We start from the raw sequence: 15,694 nt of genomic DNA on the forward strand, positions 1-15,694 counted from the left end.
GGGCTGAGAACGTTTGTCTTTTCACCGCGATGGAAAAGAGTGGGACGCATAGCTGAAAATGGTTACTTCTGGGAAATGCACACCTTCCCTCTGAGTCTGATGGCAACAAGTGTTTTCCATCGACATTATTAAGAACAATGACAGACTCCTGCTCCATTCATTGCGTTTGCTGACATTTCCATTTCTGTTGCTTTCTTAGACTACCTTGCCTATTCATGTTTGGGAACTGGCCAGTGCCTCTGTTGCCAGCTACCCATTCTCCATTACACATATTGCTTTTACTTTAGTTCGAGTAATTCATATTTCATGATAAAACCACTATTTTTTTGTTTAGCAGCTGTCTTTTCTTTGAGTCACCTTTTTATGCACACTATGGGCCAGTGTCCCACCATCCCCAGAGCGGTGGCTTGGGTAGATATTCTTATGGGTGGAGAGAATTTCCAAAAGAGCTGAGGCAGGCAAGCAATTGCAATGAGTCCACTATGGGCTTTGGACATCCCACCTTTGAGTCTTGCAATTCCTCCTGCCATCAGCTACCTTCAGAGGCTCCACAACCTGCCTGCTGCCGGCTCTCCTCCTGTCTCTCCTTATCTTGCTGGTCATACAGTATGGGAGCTCTCAGATGCAGCAACTTCATGAAAATCAGAGGAGTCACCATGTGGTTTTAACCAGACACTAGATGCTGCCTGGCTGCAGCTCAGCTGACCCCCGCCCGCATTTCAGCAATGTCACATCTCCTTTTGCATTGCCCACCATCATGCATAGTTTCTACAGTGTGTACAAGAGCACGCTGTGAGCAGGAGATAAACTCTTCATCCCCACACATGTTTGCTATAGCTTTAGGACTCACCCCTCTGTACTAGCAAGAGATTTAAAAAATGGACATGAAATACAAAGATGTGAAAACTCCCATCTGATCCAGAAAAGAAGGTTTAATCTCTCCCTGCTATTTCAGCCCTGAAACAGCCTGAAAATTGACTGACCTTGCAGTGTGCGTGGAAGTTCAGAGAGGCTTTGCTGGCCCAGGGAGGGAAGGGAGCTCTCGAGTATGGTTTCTCAGCCACAGATTCCTGTCTTCACCTTGCAGAGATACAAAGCCAGCACTGCTGGTAGCTGCATCTTAGCTGATGGTAGCTGCTGTGGCAGAACACTCTGGGTAATATTTTTCAGATGATTTTCCCTCTCGTACATCCCAAGACTGTATTTGCCTTTTCTTAATTATGGCTTTTCATTAACTACTCATCCCTATTTCTTCATGAGTGATTACCCCAGGTTCATTCCCTGCACTGCTCTTGTCCAGTCATGGATACCCAGTTTTGTATTTGCATTTGTAATTCTCCTAACTGTGCTATGCCTATGCTTGTTACATTTCATTCCTTCCTGACAGCTTTTCTAATTCATCCAGGTCATTGCAGTAGTTCCTAGATTATTAATTACTGTCCTCAAGTCATGTCTGTACTAATACTTCTCCCACTCCTTTCTGCAGATTTCTCTTAAATGTATTAAGAAACACCAGGCCTCTGAGAGCTGCCTGGGAAGCCTAGCCCTTAGGCGGGGATGGGGTGTGGGGAAGGCAGAGGCAGGTCAGCTATGCTAAGAGGTGAGAGATATGAAGCGCATAATGGAATCAGATGTATGTGTTAGTGAAAGCCACTTTCACGGAGGTAGGAAAGAGGAGACAAACAGGCTTATCACCAAGAGGTACAGCAGGCTGTGTATGGAAAGGGATGGGAAAGAGAGTTCATCGGCATTATCCTGACCCTTCCATAAAAATAGACTTACTTCCCTGTCTTGACAAGAGCAAAGATGTTGAAAAAGCTTCTGGTTGTGAAAGGTAGGTCTGGTCAGCCTTGGGGTTGCAGGGGGCCAGCAGGTCCCTAACCACAGAGTCAGGCGTGCATTTTGACGGTGTGATGAGCCCTGTCCCTCCGCGGTGGGGACGCAGCCAGGCTCACCCCCCAGAAGAAGAGGGTGGGACAAAGCAGCACTCCCATGGGAGAGGAGGAGAGGCTGGGCCGGGGAGCGGTGATGGTCGCTCCCAGCGAGATGCTCTCAGCCTGCCTGACGCGTGGCCACAGCCGCAGCCCCCGCTCTGCCCTTAGCCCTGCTGCAGTCGTTGCAGGCAGCCGTCGCCACTGCTCTCTCCTTCACTTAACATCTCACTTTTTGGTTTTCGTGTGAAGCCAGCCACCGGCCGCCCAAGGCCTTCCGAATTACTGCCCTTTGCTGTGAGCAGCCCTGCTCTTTTACTGTGTAGTCTTCTCCTTTCTTGTCACATAAATTTTCTGTAAGGGTCATGCAAAAGCAACCACAAGAGAGACCCAGGAAAACACGGCTTATGAATTTGAGGGAAGACATGGAGAAAACGGCAGTCAGCTTGGCACCTGCGCTTAGGAAGGCAGTCACAGATAAGAATAAAAGCCCCACCGTGCAAAAAGGCTAAGATAGACAGAAAAGAAGCAGCAAAGCATGGAGACACATTACTGTCCTCTGAGAGCATTTTGAGTGCACACACACCCTTGCCTAATTGTTCAAGCTATCAATTTTGTTTTGCCCTCAGACCCTCCCATCTTATGGGCATCAGCTGGGAACCGAATCACTGCAAAAGAGCTGAAAATGTTTCTTCAGCCTGGAGGCACCATACAAGAAGGGAGCACAAAATGGATCTATGTGACAGCAGGTCTTCTCTGACCTAAGCATTCGCACCAAGTCCAGCCAAAAGCACCCAACAAACAAAACTTAAGGGTATAAAAAAGGTGCAAACAGCCCTTTCCTACCCTCAGGTCTCCTAAAGCCAGCTGCCTCCACTCTCCCAAAGTGAACAGTGTTATCTCCAAACAGACAGTACTGTCCCCAGCAGAGACGTAGCCAAGAAGAGATATATATTGCTGCCTTGGCATGCCTGCCTCAATGGCTTCAATCACCAATCCGTTAGTGTGTTTTTAAAGGTGATTGTCAGTTCTGGCCCTTAAAAATAATGGCTGCAGAGCACGTATTACCTCTCCTCTTCCCCTGGGACCCATCTGCCTGGGACATTCTCTGGAGCAGGCACTTGCAGCTTCTGCAGAGTATGAGCAGAGCCCTATGTGGTATGGGCTGTCAGTGCTGAGAGAGCTCTTGGAGCCACAAAAAGATACATGCAGAATGGAAAACGTTGATGTAGTGACCGTTCTGGAGTCAGATAACTTCTGCTTAAATAGCCTAATTGCTGCAGGGCCCTTTTAGAAAAGATGATGGTAATTATGGATGTTCAGTTCATGATGGGACTTGTGCCCCACCAGAGGTTCGAGTTTTACTGGCGCGGTAGCTGTTTCCCACCTTTGCAGATGTAAGCTGCAGCCTGCCTGTGCTGGGCTCTGCGCAGCAGGAGCTGCCCGTGCTGAAGGACGAGCTGGAGCACGTCTGGCTCCTGCCCTACCTTGCCCAGGATTGCACAGAACTCACACGTCCAGAAGTGTTTAGGTTTCGTGTCGTCCTGGGCACTGTTGCAGGGGTCACTTATCAGTGATGCACTGGAAATGATGGCCTAAGCCCTGCCTCTGCTTGCGTGGGCTGCACTTTTGGGGATGGAGAGGAATGGTGCTGGTCGAACAGCACGTTCTTTATATGTGGCAGAATAGCAAATGCCCATTGTGAAGGGGGCACAGAGATGTGGGTCGGTGCTACAAAAGGGAGCAGTTTGCTGTGCTCTGAAGGTTTACAGTGCTGGAGTGCACAACGCCTGGTTGTGACCTTCACAGCCGTCTCAGGGTGGTGGTAGCCGAGTTTCCCGACTACTCTGCTGAGTGACCAAAGATACTTCAGGGCACACCACCTCTTTACATTATTTGTGCCGTGACAGTACCTGAATGCCTGAGCCAGGTGGTGCTATATGGCCTGGCACAAACCCTGCGTCAGAGAGATTTCTCACTTTGAGGAGCTGATGTAAGAGCCACGACTTTGGTCATCACTAGGGCTGCTGTCTCAAAAGTAGAGCCAAAACCCTGATTCATCTTCTGAGCTATACGTGAATGTTCAGCTTTAAGCGCACGCTTGAGTCTTATACAAACCATTGGAGAGCAATTGGGCTGTGAAATTTTTCTTGTCCTCTACTGCAGAAGAAGAAACATTGTGTTTAGTTATATATACGGTCTCCATGACTAGAAATAGACTTGTTCTTTCCTGACCGAAGGAGAGAGGAAGGTACAAGACAGACCTATTTGCTGCCTAGTAAACTTCATATTCAACCTTTTCCTTTCACTCTGACACAATAGCTGTACATGTACGCTCCTGACTCACTGTGAAGGCTGTGGTTAGGTCCTTACCTGGCTTATTAAATGTCTGACTTTCCCATCCCTTGCCAAGGGAGGTGGCAAGAGAGTCCTGTTTGCCATGGAGACCATCCCGTCTCATCTATCAAGATGAGATCCTCCTGCGTGCTGCAGCGAGGAAACTTCCCCAGCCCAGGGAGTGCCTGGGGGTCCCTGGGGCCATCGCTCTGCTCCGCTCCGCTCCGCTCCGCTCCTAGCCAGTGCTCCAGGGGAGCCCCTTGCCAGTGTAAAACACGGCACTGCCAGCTCCGCCGGCTGGCTCCGCGGCTGCGGCGTGGCGGTGCACCTGTGTCCCAACCGAGGGGCGTCTCGCTCCAATGCCACCTGGTCTCGGAGCTGAAAATAATGGTCTAAGGCCCAGGGCTGGCTGACTTTGGCAAGTTCGTGTCCTCGCCCCGTGCCTCAGTTTACCCTTCTGTTACACGGGGATGATCACACCTGCCTGCCTCGCCGGCTGGTAAATGTTATCTTCAAGGCTTTAGATGAGCGATGTTGTAAATGTCAGCTCTAATCATTTATGTGTCATGAGCTGGAAATACCCTTTCATGTGTTCCCACCAGGAAAAGTGGCATTCGGGGAGTTAGGAAGAGTCGGGCATCTCTGCTGCTTTGCCGCGCTCCTTTCCTTCCCATTGCACCGATGCAACCGAGGGTAAAACTCGGCAGCGGCGTTTCATACTGAATTAAAGTGTAGAAGGCAAGAGAAGGAGGCTGAGGTCGCAACACAGCTAATATGCAAGAGCCAGACCTACCCGGGCTGGTGGATAATGAGTTGTCAGGATTATATGTAGCAGCAGAACGGCTGGATTTGAAGTGGAATTATTGAACTGATTATGGGCAAGTTCTTGTATCTACATCCTGCTGGAGTGCAAATAACGAGCAGCAAACAAGGTGAGAGGCACACCAAGCCAGGAGAACAGGGAGACAAAGTATTATCTGTCAGAGAGACACACAAATTGAAAAAAAGGAGTCATTAACAGAAGGAGATAAATCTGTGGAGGGGGAAGAGTGACAAGGAAGAGAGAGGTTTTTGCTGTACAATGGGAAGTACTCATTTTTTAATGCAATGTATCTCCAATGAGCGGTATTAAGACACCTGGCTGCTGGGGTAGATCTGAGACTGTATGTGTCATGCCACGATGCTGCTGCATGTACCTTCCCTGGTCTGACATGTGCGTGCCTCCTGGTCCATATCTGTGCTGTGAGTGTGGTGTATCCCTGTGAGTGATGAACTACTTTCATCAGTCCGCACTAAATGTTGAGAATTAGCAGAGCTATAAGCCATATTTCATGTTAGGTTACAGGGGAAAACAGTAGGAGACAGGATTTATGCGCTCTGTATAAATGAACTTCATAAGCTTTTCTTCACAAGGGAAAAAGAAATTGTGTCTGATAAAGTTCTGCACTAAAAAAAAAAAAAGGCAACATTTCTAAAGTGGGAAAAAAACAACTTTTGTTATCACCTGTGATTAATTGAATTGATGCATAACTGGTGTTCCAGAGCAGTGGAGATTAGAAACAGTGACAGAGTATGCCCCAGTGGTCCCAATTCTGCTATTACCTGAAATTACAGTCCAAAGCAGACTGACTTGTGTGCCCCACAAATTCATAAAAATTCAAGAGCCACTCTCTCCAGTCTACTTTTGATAAATTCTTTTTGATTCAGTAACCTTTCATAATGGAATTTCTCTCTCTCTCTTCCTCTCTTTTCTTTTACCCTTTTTTTTCCACTTTGGTCCACACATTTATTATTCCCTCCCACTCTCCTCCGTGGGAGTGCAGACCTCTGACTAAACGTCCATGTTGTAATCTGTACAGGAACTTACTGACGGTGCGTAACAGAAGGGACTTAAAGAAAATTATGCATTTCTCAGATCTACCCTAGGGCACACAAATCAAAGTCTCCCCTGAACATCATATAGTAAAACTGAAAGTAGCTACACTTTATATGGAAATTAGATGATCCTAGGACATAATAGAACTAAACATATATCAAAACATAGAAACTGCTTTTTCTGTAGTGAGGATATAAACCTCTATTTTGTTTTATTTCTCCTAGTGTATGTCTTTTTCTCAGGTGATGAGAAAAAAACCCACTAGGGATATGCATTCACTGGACAGGCTCCAGAGCTTGCAATCCTTTTTTCATTTTTATTTTGCTTATAGGCTACCTTTATTTTTCACCACCTTAAGAAGGGTATTTAGAATAGGTCACACAATAGCAAATACCTTGATCTCCTATGAACTCAATCAGAAAAGGAAAAACATAATTTGGCGGGGGGGCAATAATCTCATGGTACTTCTAGGGCAGGGGCGGATGCAAAGGAACATGTCTAATTTTGCTTTCTTTTTCACTGCTTTCTTGCTTGTTTTATAACAAAAGGAGATGTAAAGTGTGGTAATGTGATATCTTGTACGTAATGCCTGCTGCTTTTCCTCACACTAGTTCCTTCCCGGGGGATGAGCCATTAAGAGCAGAGCCCCTCCAGCTGCTATTGTTGATGGCTGTGCAAAAGCAGCTGCCACATGCAGGTTTGTTGCAGCTGGGACATAGATCCTACAACATCTGGGATTGTGTCACTTCCCTCCAGGGCTTCTGTGGATCTTTCATACTCCGTTTTTTTGATGAAATGGGCAGCGGAGGCTGGAGAGATCCATGTATGATTCGTGCACTGAAACATGCCGAAGAGGGACAGAGAAGGTTCGATGCCAAAACCAAGCAGAAAAGCAGAATAGCTATAAGGAAGGTCATATTTATTCCACTAGTATTCCTTGTTCAGCATTTGAAGAAATAACTTTCTGCAATGCTTTGTATTGTCATGTTATAGCATGAGAAATCAGCTCATTTTGAGGCAGTGTAAGGAATAAAGGAGATGCCAAAGTTCAGCATCCCTTGGGGCTCTCTGTTTTGATGGGCTGACGGATTAGCTCAAGCCCTTTCCCACTTCCATAGGTGCGTGGGATCAGATTGCAGCTTGCAGCACATCTCAACAGAGTGCAGTGATACAGGTCAGCTCATCCCCAAATGCAACAGGACACCAAAATAGAAGCAGGAAAGAACAAATAGCCAGAACATAGAGCCTGTTAGCTGAGCAGGTACGGGTTCAGGCTCCTATTCTGTGACAACCTTTCTGTGGGCAAGTCTATTAGTTTCTTGTGCCTCATTTACATATCCATAAATTCAGAATGAAACTAGTTTCCCGTCTCACAGGACCACTATGAAAGGTAAATTGTATTAAATATTGTAACCTACTCTAGTACTGTGATACCAGAGGCTATTTAAGTACCAAAGAGAAAAGGAGGGAAATTTTATATGCGGTTTCCCTTTGTGGCAGAAGAAGAGCAGATGGTGATGTCAGCCTTTAAAAGACCAACATGACACTGGAAAAAAACATTTGTGCTTTCCCCAAAACACACAGGGGCCTGGAGAAGTGGGAATCCACTGAGGGCCCAACTGGAACAAACAAATCACTGGGACGTCACTATCTAACTGCTTGCTGCTTGCATATACTGTGGAAATATATCTCCGTGTGGTGTGGGTGATGGCGGTGGGTGACCTCCTGCTGCAGGGGAGGCAGCTGAAGGAGGCAAGGGATTATCCCTCTTTACTCATTAGACCACACAGCATACTGCGTCCAGTGTTGAGCTCCCCGATACACAGGAAAGGCACCGGTAAATGGAAACAAATTCAGCAGAGGGCCAGCCAGATGGTTGGGGGCATTTGCCCCATGAGGATGTGCTGAGGGAGCTGGGCTTGTTTGGCCTGGAGAAGAGGTGACTTTGGGGGCACCTAACAGCCACCCACCACCTGCAAGGAGGCCATCACGATGCGTCCTGGGGTCCCTTCCCACCTCCCGAGGTCCTTCCCACCTGAATGACTCCACCGGTCAAAACAGCTCTGTCTTTGTTAACAGTAAACAAGGAGGGGCACGGTCATCTTCTGTGGAAAGGTATTTGGTTATGTTTAAAGAGATAGTGTATATAGATACAACATCTGGAAAAAGCCCTGCCAGTACACTCTATCCTGTAAATATCTGAGGATATGGGACAAGACCTGTTCAGTGCCTGGGTCATATTTCTCAGCGGATGTTATCTCTTAATTTCTTTTACATGGCAGATGAGAAGATGTTTCCCCTTCAGTAACACACACATTTTTAATAGACATCACAGGTGCCACTGAGAAATAGGTTTCCTGCCTTGTTTTTTCTTTTCCTGTTTTGAACAATACATAAACTGTCCTACTGAAGACAGAAAAAGGGCTCAGAGTTAAAAATGCCCCTGTTTACAGCAGTGCCTCAGTACTGCTGGTATTACAATGTTATCATTCATGCAAGCAATGGTACTAAGAAATCAAGGTGATAAAGGAGGAACTGGAGATGATGCTTCTGCTAATGAAAATACAGGGACCACAGCAAGTCCCTGGCTGCCCCTCCTGTCTCCCCACCAGCTGTGTGCAGATGTTTCTGCTGGGCTGAGGAAGAGGCACGGTGACAAAGGAGCTTGCTTTTCTGCGTGGGAAAGGGAAAGGGCAGTGCGTGCATCCATCCTGGGGTGACCAGCTCATACAAACCTGCTTGAGCTCGACTCCAGCAGCAGTGCGTGCGTGGCTGCCTGCAGCCCCATCCCCTCTGCTGCCGGCTCCCCTGGCCCCACCAGGAGCATTAGCACTGTTATGGCACACAAAGATACGGCCCCGGCTTCTTTATGACTCAAGCAGGATGTTAATTCCGACATTTTGGCAATTCCTTTCCCACTTCACAGGCACAGTGCCCACCATACGCGACTAATGCTGACTTTGGGTAGAAGCCTTACCCTTTGGGGGCTTCTCATGTACCCTCCTGTGTATCTAAGACTTGCCCGTGCCACAGATGTCTGGGGAGGATTCACCCATGAATCTCTGGGCAGAGACACATAAAGGGTTGTTATTTATTACTTCTTTTCATGTGAAAATGGCTGTGCGGCAGTGCGGACAAAATCCCAGCTCAGCACTTGAAGGATAGCTGACGCTGTCCTGCATCTGCATCAGCTGCAAATGCTTTAGTATCCTGCGGGTTAAAAACATACAAAGGGTATGGTTACAGTGTTCATTGCGCAAGCTAGATGTAGCTAGGCAGTATATCATCCTTCCAGAAAACGGCCAGGAGAGCAGCTCTGAGATAGGCTATCTTAATGTTAAACAGCACTCTGTATTATAGCAGTTGAAACTCAGCCAGTTGCTTCCCAAAGAGCAAGGCATGGCAGATGCCTTCACCATCATGACCTGTCACATGAAGATTTATAAGCCATGAGGATGCGAACGATCCAGCTCTCCCACTTGGCCAACAAAATAAAATACTTGCTCTTTGTCGGGAAAGTAAGGGCGTAGTTCTGGACTGGTGCAGCCGTCGTGGCTGCTCAAAGGAATAGAGCCCGTCACCCTGCTTCTCTGCTAGCACTGCAATGCCAGCAACTCTCTCCTCCCATGAACAAGTATTTGAGGAGGGTCACGGGCTGCAAGGAGTGCACGGTGCTTGCCAGCTGAATCACAGCAGTTGGTACAGAGAAGATTGATGGGAGGGCAGAGGGAGGTAACTTCACCAGGAAACATGACCAGGTGGGAGACCTTTGCTATAGAAGAGAAAATTATAGTAAGAGTAACAAGTAGAAGAGGATCCTGGATAAACTGCAACTGGAATAAGGCATACCTCTGAATGAGAAATGGGAAAGTAGATCAGGAAAAGGGCAGAGCAGGAAGGAATAAAGTTTAGGGAAGATGTGAGGGTTTGCTTAAGGTGGGCAAGGAAAGATGAAGGAGATCTAAAGGGGAATGGAGAATTTGGCTAGCAGCTAAAAGGCAAACAGGAAGACTGTGGTGGGCTGGGGGCAGGAAATAAAGTGAAGAAAAAGGGGCAAAATAGAGGGCAGGAGGAAACCGGAGCGAAGATGTTGCTGCACCAAGTTTGCACAAGCTCTTCTGATGATGGTTACCTGGGTGCCTATGTGCTGTGCTCCCCACCTCCTCCAGGCTGGGAGCACGGTACAGGTCCCTGCGTCGGCCCTGCATGAAGCCAGCACAGCCCTGCAGGACTTACAGGCTATGCAGCACATCTTCCTTGCCTCACATTTCTACCTCACCAATAAGGCCTGCTTACAGATTGGTAGCCACATGCTGGAGAGCCCAGGAGCCAATACCTAAAAGACAATTATTTACTTAATGTTCATAAATTAATATCCAGCTCCTGGACTCATCTGGCTCTTCAGCCTTTGGCAAGATGCTGTCTCTCTTTTCCTTTTCTTTTTTTTTTTTTTTTTCCCAGTGCATACAAGATAGTGTGGAGCTGTTGATGTGTTTAGTACAGGTTTATCTTGAAGACATCTGCTTATGCCAAGGGAATAGTATGAACTCCCAGTGACCTGTAGAGCCTGCATTGCTAATTAGTGGAAAAATATTCCATAATCAGGGTATTGCCATTTCAATGGAGGCTAAAGATAGAAAGGTTATGTTCTTGTCTGGGGTCACGAATAATCACTTCTGACTATATACCTTCATTCTGACCTAGAGTTAACCAGGTGCAAAGCTGGTAAGCAGCAAGACCAGATTACGCTGTCTCACAGAGTACATCTACCCTGAGGGCTTGCCTTATGTTTTTACTCACATTTTTGCTTCTAACCTCTAACAAACATGTACAAACCCTTTAAGCATGACTGGGTAAGTGCTTTGAAACAAAGTGGGCAAAAGCCCGCTTTTACGGCTGCTTTGCTGCAGGCCATCAGCCCTGAGAAGGTGCAACAAGCATGAAAAGCTGAGCATGTGCCCTCCAGCATCCTCACACCATCCCCAGCACCTGCCAGCCCTTCTCACCACTCATTCCCCATTTGCCTCCTACCCAACTGCCTTTTTGGTTTTTTTTTTTTTTGTATTTGTCTCCTGCTCACCCGCCTTTTTGTATTCTCCGGAGCAGCATTCAATTCCTGGAGCCACCCAGCCTCCTCCATCCACTGCACCACCTCACCTCAGTGAGAGGTCAGAAACCGGTTTCTCATGTTGAACCCCTCCACTGCAGTAAGGGTTTGGGCAGGAGCAGCCCTGCCGGCGGCAGGCACAGGGAACTATTCCCAGGGCCGTTGAAATTACTGAGTGTGGCGGCAGCATTTTGGTTTGGAGTTTGGCAATGTTGACTGGAGCTTTCCCAAGGAAGGGCTTGGCTATCCCTGGTTTAAATACCCTATGAGTGTCTTTTGTGGTGCAAATGCAGCCACAAATGCACAGCTCAAAGGGGCAAGGGGAAAGGCAAAGGTGATATACCATAATAGACCATTGGGATACATCATAGCCAGATGGCTAATATGGGTGGGAGAAAAAAAAGATGGCCATAGACGGTAACAGAGCTGCTCATCCAGACTGCAGGCTGATCTCAAAATGCTAACACTCTGCTTTGTCTTCTCTTGTCTCCCAGCCTTCTCCCTGCCTGGCGAATCCATCACTACATCTCTACACTGGAGGATATCAAAAACTGTAAATCTCCATAACTATGCCTTGTTCCTTCCATTGACTGCGTTGTTTCAGACACAAATGTATGTTAGAACATTTGTCATATGTCTAAGCACAGGTTTGTAGCTGGGGAAAGACACTCCACTCTGATTTTATGCTTTTGCTACAGGGTGTCTCCCCACCTCCAGAACATCTATTTCACAACAGGGACTGCGAATTGGACGGGGTGAGTTTGCATGATGGGTCTATATGGTTTCTCTATAGAAATAACTCCGAAAGCAGTGCATCATTTGTGTGGTTGTAAGGATGGCCTCCCAAACTGGAAAGCAGTGGCACAAAAGCCACCAAGAAGAGTCCTCCCAGCACAAGAACAGTTTCCAGGAAATCGTGGGTTGTTGCTGTGGAAATTATAATTGCAGTTCGGTTAACATATGAAGATCAGTTTCTTCTCTTTGCCAGTGGTCAGGCTCCCTATTGTCACCTGCAGGAATTGTGCTGTGGATTAATAAATAGGATGACATGATCTCAGATAGGTATGCCTCTGCTCATCCTCCTCCTCTCAGGTACATGCAGTCAAAATTCTGTGAAATCCTGCTGGGAGCCCTTGAGAAATGTTCTTGCTTACTTCAAAAAAAATATAAAATCTATTCTGAAACAAAAAAAGAAGAATTTGTTGGTGAAATAGGTTACGTTGTGAAAAATACTGTTGGCCACCTCCAGGAAATCCACAATGACTGTTCCTTTGTCGAGGGTTTGTGTCTCTTGAGCATGTTCCCTTACAGAGTGCATAGTTTGTGGATGCTCACTGTTAATCTTTGTTGTTTTATTTGCACAGGGGAACAGTGTCAATATTCCAAGGTTCGGGTTGTCTAGAGGACAGGGAAGCAGTGATGGCAGACTTAGTTCTTTCAGGACTAGTGTCCAAACAGTGATTATTAGGGCTGAATAATTCAGAAAGTTTTCAGATAATCTTAGCTTAGGCCCTGATCTTCCCAAGACAATGCTCATACTTCATTTTTTGTTTGCGCAGTCACACTGAATTCAATGGGAGCACGGCAGCACATTTAAAGCTAAGCCTATCATAAATCACCTTTCTGCATCAGGACCTCAATCATAGTCTGTTCCTAGATATTCCGTGGAAAAAAAAAAAGTAAGTTTGCTTTGTTCCCACTTAAATTCCTTTTGTGTTCATTTTCTGTGACAGTTTGGGGAATAGACCTTCAGTAACAAAAAAAAAGCAGGAGGAAACAGGTTTTAAAGCCACGCCTGTAAGTTCTTGTGAAAACCCAGTTGTAAGTTGCATAAACAAGGATTCAGGCTAGGTATTTGCACAGTGTTCCTGTCAGGAAACAGAAACAATGCATATGATTTATCAGAGCACCAGCAACTACATACTGTGGATATTTGCTTTCAATCCACAGAGTTAAAGATTAGAAAAGGTATCTGTTGAATTCATTTGAATAACAAATAGACCGGGGAATCACAATCTGTTCTCAGCTATTCAATGGATGAAAAACAGTAATTCATTGAATATATTAGTCTCTCAATTCTAGTAATTATTAGAGCAGAGTTAGAGATTTGAAAACAATAATTTCAGGAGCTATACATTATTTCTACGAGCAACTGATAAGTGATGTTAGTGTGTGTACTTCTTGGTTTCTGGCTCAGCCACAAGTAGTTCGTAACAAATCCTCCCCACTCGCTGTTCAGTGGCTGGCTGACAGTGTAATCAGCCAAGCACAGGTATAAGGATTTCTAAGATCAAAGCAAGAGTTAGCTATATTATTCCTGTGGCATTAGATTTTTGACCGCTGTTTGTAACTCACAAATCACAGTTATGAAACTTAGTCACCTACAACGTTTGCAAATGAATTTCAGCAACCATTTGAACAGTTGAGCTAATCTGTACCGTGAGTACACAGGGAAGGAAACCTTGAACATTTTCATTTTGCATGAAAGCATGAATGAAAGGACTTCAAGGACAACTGGTAGAAAAAAGCAGAAGCACTTTGGGGAGAGGAGAGACAATACTGGAGATCTGTCAGCACCCTGTATTTCCACAATCAGTGTTCAATTGTTGCAGAATTTGGTCAGAAATTAAGGCAGGTTTTGCAACCCTCCTATCAGGCAGCTTTTCCCCAGAGTGTCCACCCCTTTGGCAGCCCCTGCGGGGAGTTGCCGGGCTCCCAGGCTCTGGCATCCTCGGCTGCCGGAGGGATCCCAGGAGCCCTGGGCTCCTGCAGCCCCACCAAGGGCACTGGGCTCTGGGGGGGTCCCAGTGGGGACTGGGACCTGTGGCCTCCCCCATCTGCAGCCTCATAATTTGGAGAGCCGGGTGGCAATTCTGCAGCTCTGTCTCACAGAGAGGATTTAGGAAATAGTTGTTCTTCCCTCAGAAGCCATTTCATCAACTCAAGTCAGCAGCAGCTGGATGCCTACAGAAAAATCTGGAAAATCAGCATTACATGTGGAAAGAAGAGGACAGAGCACTAAAAGAGATGGCGGATTGCCATTTTGTACTCACCCAATTAATATGCTCCTTCCTGCATTTGCTCACTTTGTCTTTCCAGGCTTCATAATCTCTGGTGAACAGATCAAGGGGTGGAGCTGAACTGGCAACTGTCACCTTATAACATCGCTCCTATAAACACATAGTACTAGCACAGGCAGAAGGCACCGTCGTGCTGATCATCATCCTCTGAGTCAGCCATTTGCAAACACCTTCTCCAGGCTGTCATCTTGCCACTATGAATTCAAAATCTGAGTCAGAACCCAATTTAAACTGCTATAATTAACAGTCCCGATTTAACCAAACCTAGCAGTTTGTCATGTTGCACTCTCTGCATACATCTGAGCATCTTGCGTTTGGGCTCTTTGTGCTCCTCTGCTCAGTCTCTTGTGCTGCGAAGCAGCTCGTGCCCAAAGAGCATCCGCGGTTTTCGGATCCCGTCAGGGCAGAGTCCAACAGCAGCCAAGAACCAAACCTCATCTGTGCTGGACTCGCTTGCTCGTTAAATAGCAAAGTACCAAACGTGATGGACTGGATGCTGCTGCATGCTAATCTATAAATACCGATGAGTAAAAAGGGGGTGATGCTTTGCAAGTCGTTTGTCAGTGAAACAGAGCTACTGTATAACGGAGCAGCCCCACTCGCCGGGCTGCGGAGGGAAAAGCCTGGGTGCTGCATAAGGGAAAGAGGGGTGGAAGCACCTTGCTTGCTGGGGAGCCCCAGGAAACTTAGACCAGCCAAGATCCCCACGTCGAAGATAACTGTATATCGAACAAGCTAAACATGAGCACTCTTTCCCTTACCGTTTCTAAATGCTGTTGTTACTGATGAATGCTTCACTCTGAGGAAGGTCTCCAGTCACTGTGGATGGCTTAGGAGTGTCCCTGTGTTTATTTTTAGGGAATTCCCTGCATTTATTTTTAGGGAATTGCAACTAGTTGACTTACGAACTAACTCGTGGTTTTGCAGCCACAGGTGATGGCATGCCAAAACCGTGGGTGGAAACATATTCTTGAAAAAAGTGTCTTTTTAAGATTTAGGGAGGATTATTTTCCTCCACTTTCTTTCCATTGCTTCCTTTCCTTTCTCTCACCATCCAGTCTGAACGATGCATTTGGTTTTTTGTGTTTTGCCATTATTTATTTTTACAGTGCTGCCTTCAGGCCGCCCCTAAGAGCTCCTGTCTCTTGACCCAAGTGCTGAGCAAGTGCAACCGGAGAATCATCCACTGCCCAGAAGTGCTTACAATCTGCATCGATTGGGAACGTATGAACAGATTAACTCAAATTCATAGAGCAGATCAGCAGGCAAGTTGGGATAAAGTGCATGTCTCCAGATCTGGTTTAGGTAGCCTATGCCCTGAACTGCACCCATTCCGCTGTCTTGACACTTTGCTGTGATTCCT

The 15,694-nt window shown here is 46.6% G+C and overlaps 1 long non-coding RNA gene across 1 annotated transcript in view; it reads right to left on the reverse strand.

Annotated features, from left to right (window-relative positions):
* LOC115338704 overlaps window positions 1–14,461 on the reverse strand; it is a 75,664-nt gene extending 61,203 nt beyond the window's left edge. The window contains exon 1 of the long non-coding RNA XR_003922513.1: window positions 14,305–14,461. This is a non-coding gene — a long non-coding RNA (uncharacterized LOC115338704). The remainder of the gene's footprint in view (window positions 1–14,304) is intronic.
* Between the last annotated feature and the right edge of the window lie 1,233 nt (window positions 14,462–15,694).

The sequence above is a fragment of the Aquila chrysaetos genome, chromosome 2 (assembly GCF_900496995.4).
Source record: "Aquila chrysaetos chrysaetos chromosome 2, bAquChr1.4, whole genome shotgun sequence".
Taxonomy (NCBI): domain Eukaryota; kingdom Metazoa; phylum Chordata; class Aves; order Accipitriformes; family Accipitridae; genus Aquila; species Aquila chrysaetos.